At 42.5% G+C, this 8,275-nt stretch overlaps 1 non-coding gene across 1 annotated transcript; it reads left to right on the top strand.

Annotated features, from left to right (window-relative positions):
- Positions 1-5,334: 5,334 nt before the first annotated feature.
- Positions 5,335-5,409, top strand: Trnap-cgg. Its single transcript has one exon. It is a non-coding gene; the product is annotated as a tRNA-Pro (tRNA).
- The last annotated feature ends 2,866 nt before the right edge of the window (positions 5,410-8,275 follow it).

Raw genomic sequence — 8,275 nt, 5'->3', positions numbered from 1 at the left:
GTCCCTGAACCTCAGCGTTATTAGATAAATGTCATTTTAACTACGTTGTTGATCACGTGACACCCAGCCTCCCTCCCTCCCTCCCTCTCACTCTCTCTCTCTCTCTCTCTCTCTCAAAAAACACACACACACACACACACACACACACACACACACACACACACACACACACAGAGAGAGAGAGAGAGTCCTGTAGTGGTTCCACGCGTTTAGAAGGCAAACAAATGAGACAATGTCACTATCTTGCAGACAGTCGTCACCTTTTACAGTTACACTTTTCACCTTGCGTGTATCTCCAAGTAAAATTATTCTGAGTTTCGAACTTCCTCGTGGTAACTATCTATCTGTCTATCTATCTGTAGCTACAGACTGAATGTATATTTTCAACGGTTCATACTTTGGATTCAATATCAATTCCCGCGCAATATCTACAAATTTACTGTAACAGACGACGTACCATATTTTTAAGAAACGGAAAGCCCTCTATTTCACATCGATTCTACCACAAGTATGAGCTTATCGCAGGGTTATTTCACGGACCAAATTAAGGTGAGGTAACTATTAAAAATACTCACATTAAAAACATGCAGGAATGTCAATTCAATAAAATCAATTTTGGTTAGAAACGTTGTCAAATAGATGATGACTGAAATCTGTCGCCAGCTTTCTTCTGTCGCAGAGAGCAGAGCCTAACTGCACAAGCTCTCAAATATAAAAAAGTAGATACATTAGCTTTTTGATGTAACGATTATTTTTGTAATAGATACTATAACATAAAGAAACTTTGTTAGATTTAGGATAGCTGATATCGAGATTATACGTACAGTTCTTTTGGCGGAAGTTCTCTCACTGCTAGTTAAATCTATTAATTATATGCTCTATGATTACAAAAGAGGATTCTTTATTGTTCTTGATGATATTTATTTTTTATTACACAAGTTTTTGAGAGAAACAGAAGAAAAATTTCTTAGTGTAAATGTTGGCTGGAAGATATCAAATGGCAATATTGACAGCAAAGCTATTTAAGAGTATGCGTATGCAATTTCAGCGTTCTTCTCTTGGGTTTTCTTTCACTTTGTCTGCTTCCGTTTCATTGGTGTGCACGAAGAAACTATAATAAAATATGGATTAAGAGTTTGGGATCATCATTGCCATTAGACCTGTTGCGCCGTTGGAAGAATGTTGGATTAGACTGACGTATGATAATACTCCCTATAAAACGGCTAGAGACCGCGGTGGCGCAATGGTTAGCACATTTGACTAGCATTCGGGAGGACGACGGTTCAAATCCGCTCCCGGCCATCCTGCTTTGCGTTTTCCATGATTTCTGCAAATCGCTTTAGACAACTGCCGGGATGGTTCCTTTGGAAGGGCACAGCATACTTCCTTCCCTAGTCCGATGGGGCCGATGACCTCGCTGTCTGGTCCCCTCCTCCCAACCAACCACAGAAGGGCTACATCATTCTGGAAGAAGGTGTTGCCAAATACATAGCTTGTATGTGATTACGAACATCGTTAAAATCTGTAAGAAGTGGCACTGTAAAGGAATTCGTTCAAGTAATATTAAATATGCCAGTGCTCTTGTTCTGACGGTGGTCTCAAATTTCAGAGGCGCAAGTGAAAAATATGTTACATTAGAGTTAAAAAAGCTAGAATGTTATGAGTATTATTTGTCGAATGAGAAACATAAACCAAACCATATAGACTTCGCGTGATGAAAAGCGATGAATGAGAGACGTTTATTGATTAAACAGGGCATGGCCAATTTAGACTCGTGATCCTCCATTTTTCTTGCATCTCAGATGTGGGCCATTCTGCTCTTTTCCTATAAATCTTATACAGGGATCTATATCAATTAATGATGTATTTACGAACGCACACAAGCGCACACACAAAAGATCATTTAGATAATCTGGACAGCTGTCTGTGCTTAATGGGAAGAAGAGTTAAGTAGTGCCTTCAACTTTGCAGTGAGTTAACCAAATTATTATTTTATCAGTAACTATCAGTGAGTCATTTTCTTTTTTCATGCAAATTCCGTTATGCACAACACTGAACGTCAGATATTCTGTGCATGGGCGATGTGGCATATTTTAACCATATTTTAGATTTATGTGACGATGTTGTACTGAGTATATTTATATGTTTTGACGATGCCATTATGGCCTTATCACATTAGGACATGGTGTAGAGCAGGTCCGCATTCCCTTATTTATCTGTGCATTTCTCAGGTTGTATGGTAGTATATTGTGATATGAAATGTTGAATTGTGTTGAAAGATAGACTGCCCACTAGGTGTATATATTTTTTATATTGTAGATCTGAAGATGGTCATTACTGACTGAAACCGCTCATCCTCAAAGGAATTTATATTGTCATCAAGGACTGGAATAAAAAAAACATTAGATACTCTGTTGTTGTTGTCGTCTTCAGTCCTGACACTGGTTTGACGCAGTTCTCCATGCTACTCTATCCTGCGCAAGCTCCATCTCCCAGTACCTACTGCAACCTACATTCTTCTGAATCAGCTTAGTGTATTCATCTCTTCGTCTCCCTCTTCGATTTTTACCCTCCACGCTGCCCTCCAATACTAAATTGGTGATCCCTTGATGCCTCAGGACATGTCCTACCAACCGATCCCTTCTTCTAGTCAAGTTGTGCCACAAACTCTTCTTCTCCCCAATTCTATTCAATACCTCCTCATTAGTTATGTGATATACCCATCTAATCTTCAGCATTCTTCTGCAGCATCACATTTCGAAAGCTTCTATTCTCTTCTTGTCCAAATTATTTATCGTCCATGTTTCACTTCCATACATGGCTACACTCCATACAAATACTTTCAGAAACGACTTCCTGACACTTAAATCTATACTCGATGTTAACAAATTTCTCTTCTTCAGAAATGCTTTCCTTGCCATTGCCCGTCTACATTTTATATCCTCTCTACTTTGACCATCATCAGTTATTTTGCTCCCCAAATAAAAAAAAAAACTCCTTTACCACTTCTAGCGTCTCCATTTCCTAATCTAATTCCCTCAGCATCACCCGACTTAGTTTGACTACATTCCATTATCCTCGTTTTGCTTTTGTTGATGTTCATCTTATATCCTCCTTTCAAGACACTGTCCATTCCGTTCAACTGCTCTTCCAAGTCCTTTGCTGTCTCTGACAGAATTACAATGTCATCGGCGAACCTCAAAGTTTTTACTTCTTCTCCATGAATTTTAATACCTACTCCGAATTTTTCTTTTGTTTCCTTTACTGCTTGCTCAATATACAGATTGAATAAAATCGGGGAGAGGCTACAACCCTGTCTCACCTTTCCCAACCACTGCTACCCTTTCATGTCCCTCGACTCTTGTAACTGCCATCTGGTTTCTGTACAAATTGTAAATAGCCTTTCGCTCCCTGTATTTTACCCCCGCCTCCTTCAGAATTTGAAAGAGAGTATTCCAGTCAACATTGTCAAAAGCTTTCTCTAAGTCTACTAATGCTAGAATCGTAGGTTTGCCTTTTCTTAATCTAGCTTCTAAAATAAGTCGTAGGGACAGTATTGCTTACTATAGATACTCTATACTTCTTGAAAACTGGAAACTTTTTTCACCCTGAAGTAAATGTTTCCCTGAAAAATGACGTTTAATGTCACTACCTGAAACAGGTACATATTCCTGCATTATTTCACAAAAGCTACGGCGACTATTTAAGCCTTCATAGTTTATTAGAGAGAAGTATGCACCATCAACAGATTTCTCCGGCGACAGGCTACCAACTAAACCGAAAAACGAGACTGTTGAAGTCCTCATATCCAATTTAGAAGGTTTCCCAGTAGCCCACTACTCTTCTTCTGCACGGCAGTCCCTCGCAGTTGTGAAAGTCGCCCTTTAACGTGTTACTTATTCGTATACATAATAATTTCTTGTTTTATTAATTCCTTAGTCTTTTTTGTTTATAAATTTAATCACCAGTTGGCACACGACATACTGACCAAAGTTCCTGACATATTAAAACTGCGTACCGGTCTGGGACTCGAACCCGATATCTTCGCGTCACGGGCAAGTGCTCCTCCGACTGAACTAGCCGGGCACGACTGAACACCAACCATCGCAGCTTTACTTCCGCCAATGGCTTTTCTCCTGGCTCCTAGACGTCCCAGAAGTTCTCTTGCACACCTTGCGAGGACGGTTCTCATGGAAGAAAGGATATTACGGAGACGTCCTTTAGTCACAAGCTAGAAGACTGTTTCCGGAATCAACTTTCACTCCGATTTGAAACTTCATTGCAGATTAAAGCTGGAAACAATTTCACAATCTGTGTCTGAGCGAGGTGGCGCAGTGGTTAGCACACTGGACTCGCATTCCGAAGGGCGACGGTTCAAAATCACGTACGGCCATCCAGATTTAGGTTTGCCAAGAGTTCCCCAACTCGCTCCAGGCAAATGCCGGGATGGTTCCTCTGAAAGGACACGGCCGATTTCCTTCTCCATCCTTGACACAATCCGAACTTGTGTTCCGTCTCCAATGACCTCGATGTCGACCGAACGTTAAACTCTATTTTCCTTCCTTTTTTTCCCAAGCCGTGGCTGCGCCATTTGTCCGCAATATCTTTTCTATCAACAGTTCTAGTACTGCAAGGTATGTGGGAGAACTTATATGAAGTTTGAAAGCTAGAAGATGAGATACCGGCGGAAGTAAAGCTGTGAGGGCGGCTCGTTAGTATTGCTTGGGTAGCTCACGCGGTAAAGCGCTTGTTCACGAAAGGAAAGATAAATAAATACTGATAAATTGAAAAGAAGTTACTAAGATTCGTGCTAGATGCAGAGCGCCGTAAATAAAATACGAAATATATGCTTTGTAAGGCCCTTTATAATGAAATATCAAGTAGTAACAGAGTACTGATATATTGGTTCAAATGGCTCTGAGCACTATGGGACTTAACATCTGTGGTCATCAGTCCCCTAGAACTTAGAACTACTTAAACCTAACTAACGTAAGGACATCACACAACACCTAGTCACCACGAGGCACTGATATATTACAGGACACGTCACTTTGGAAACCATTTTTTCGTGTTCCATTATCGTGATGACTTTCGTATGCTCTAGGAGCACTGTTTACTAGACACATTAAAACACTGTGCCAGTACCTCGTCTCCTACCTTCCAAACTTTACAGAAGCTCTCCTGCGAACCTTGCAGTACCAGCACTCCTGAAAGAAAGGATATTGCGGAGAGATGGCTTAGCCACAGCCTGGGGGATGTTTCCAGAATGAGATTTTCACTCTCCAGCGGAGTGTGCGCTGATATGAAAGGCTTTGAGGACGGGGCGTGAGTCGTGCTTGGGTAGCTCAGTTGGTAGAGCACTTGCCCGCGGAAGGCAAAGGTCCCGAGTTCGAGTCTCGGTCCGACACACAGTTTTAATGTGCCAGGAAGTTTGGTATCAGCGCACACTCCGCTGCAGAGTGAAAATCTCATTCCACTGTGTACCATTTCGTAATTCCAGACACCTGCTGCTCATGATTTCTACTGGACAGTTACGATGTATTATTTTGCCCTCGCAGTAACAACGGCAGAATCCTCTCGAAAGAACATTTGCAGACTGACGTCATCCCATTTTTATAGCTCCAAGAAAACGAAGAACGGTGCGTTCCTTAGCGGCACAGAGCGTGTACACGCTGTCGTTAATGCGCGACAAAAATATTCCGAGCTATCTCCAGTGGAATCGCTGGGGTCCACAAACATTTATCGTAACAGAGAAATAAATAAAGTACTTCAGGTACAACGAATGTGCGAGGTAAGCACAACTATGCCGCAAAACGTAAAGGTAAACTGACATGACAGAGGCGCCGTGGTGAAATGTAAAAGTCGTAACCGGCGGGCGAGTTTCGAAGCGAAGGAAGAAGACAGTTCAACGTACCCTCGCCGACGGAGTTATTACAGGAGGAGCCCAACTTCGGATTCCAAAATATCAAAAAATAAAATTGACCACTGATGGAATTTCAGTTAAAGTTTTCTTTCTTTTGTTTAAATTCAGTATCTCTTGGTCGTCAGTTCAGTAAGTTGACATACCGTCAGCTGCATTGTACTATGCGATAGATCTGTTTGTGGAGGCAAGTGTGGTCGTAACAGCGGAAAACTGGTTACGTTTCCGCTACTTCACAAAGCAATTGGAGTAATCTTACAATTCCGTAATTTTTTAAATAAATTAAAAATATAACAAGCAGAAAACTAAAAAAAATCCAAGTATTGCTAAAGGTTCAAATCAGAGATCTTTAGCTCTTTTCCTTGAATAAAACAAATAATATGAGCATTATGCTATTTAGTCATCCCATCAACTTTCTGTAGTTTCCACCAATCTCAGTAGTCGCGGTCGCTACCGCCTATGCGGGTGCACGCGACTCTGAAGTAAGCCCGTTCGGATCCTGGTGATGGATGAAATTTTCGCTACCAGTATTTGCGTAGCAGACGGAAGAGTGTTGGTGGCAGCAAATTCATGATCGCCAGATTTTGCGCCAAAGGCCGGCCGGAGTGACCGAGCGGTTCTAGGTGCTAGAGTCTGGAACCGAACGACCGCTACGGTCGCAGGTTCGAATCCTGCCTCGGGCATGGATGTGTGTGATGTCCATAGGTTAGTTAGGTTTAGTTAGTTCTAACTTCTAGGCGACTGATGACCTCAGAAGTTAAGTCGCATAGTGCTCAGAGCCATTTGAACCATTTTGAACTACTTACTCTAACTGAAACTGACTTACGGTAAGGACAACACACACCCATGACCGAGGGAGGACTCGAACCTTCGACGGAGTGGGGCCGCGCGAACCGTTTCAAGGCGCCCTACACCACACGGCTACCCATGGCTGCTTTTAAATTTACATTTCATCAGCTTTCTGGAGCTTACCGCCTTCTCTTGCATTCACTTGTCATACATCACAAATATATTTTATTTTGTCGTCTGTCAGCTTTCTCGGCGTGATTAAAAACGTGCTTTCGATTTTTTTTTTTCAGTTTCCAGCACATTTCACAAGGCGCTGCGAGCTCTATTGTTACGCGTACTCACAACCTTGATTCCATCCAGAGAAAGGGTGTACGGAACATCAGTGACGCAGAAAAAATACAGTCTAAGAAGAGAGAGAAAAAAAAAAGACGCACCATAAAGGAATTATCCAAATGAGACGAAATTGGTCTCAGAAAAGCAAAGTATTTCAATTTCTGAAAAACTGGATGATTTATTTAGCAGAAAGTTCGTCACAAACAGAGTCAACAACACACTGGTCATCTCAGGTCCTTATGCAACTAGTTACATCTACATCTACATCTATACTCCGCGAGCCACCTTACGGTGTGTGGCGGAGGGTACTTATTGTACCACTATCTGATCCCCCCTTCCCTGTTCCATTCACGAATTGTGCGTGGGAAGAACGACTGCTTGTAAGTCTCCGTATTTGCTCTAATTTCTCGGATCTTTTCGTTGTGATCATTACGCGAGATATATGTGGGCGGTAGTAATATGTTGCCCATCTCTTCCCGGAATGTGCTCTCTCGTAATTTCGATAATAAACCTCTCCGTATTGCGTAACGCCTTTCTTGAAGTGTCCGCCACTGGAGCTTGTTCAGCATCTCCGTAACGCTCTCGCGCTGACTAAATGTCCCCATGACGAATCGCGCTGCTTTTCGCTGGATCATGTCTATCTCTTCTATTAATCCAACCTTGTAAGGGTCCCATACTGATGAGCAATACTCAAGAATCGGACGAACAAGCGTTTTGTAAGCTTGATTGATTTGATTGATAGAGTTGTTTAATGTCCTCCTGAAGGATATTGTGTCCAATTCTGTCCAATTGGCGCTTTAGGTAGTCAAAACCCAGAGGAGGTTTGAGAGCCCTGCCCTTAACTCTCCCAAACGTTGTCAGTTGGGGAGAGATCCGGCGGCCTTGCTGGCCAAAGTAGGGTTTGGCAAGCGCGCAGACAAGCAGAATAAACTCTCGTCGTGTGCAGACGGGCATTATCTTACCGAAATATAAGGGCTAAATCTGAAGTGGGACTCGTCACTGAAGACAATTTTAATCCAGTCAGTGAGATTCCAGGTCGAAGACGTGCCTGGAGAGCGCTGGAATACCAGCCTGACTGTTGCCCGCCATATTGCCCGGCTTGCGTGCCGTTCCTTTCCCTAGCAGGACCTGTTTGGTGGACACCCCCGGTACGCTTACAGCACAACGGTACGCCGACGATATTCTACGCCCCGTTTTGTTGCCCTCCATGGCAAGCCACCTTGGGTTTACATT

The sequence above is a fragment of the Schistocerca piceifrons genome, chromosome 3 (genome assembly GCF_021461385.2).
Source record: "Schistocerca piceifrons isolate TAMUIC-IGC-003096 chromosome 3, iqSchPice1.1, whole genome shotgun sequence".
Classification (NCBI taxonomy): domain Eukaryota; kingdom Metazoa; phylum Arthropoda; class Insecta; order Orthoptera; family Acrididae; genus Schistocerca; species Schistocerca piceifrons.
This window is presented reverse-complemented; position numbering and strand designations above follow the sequence as displayed.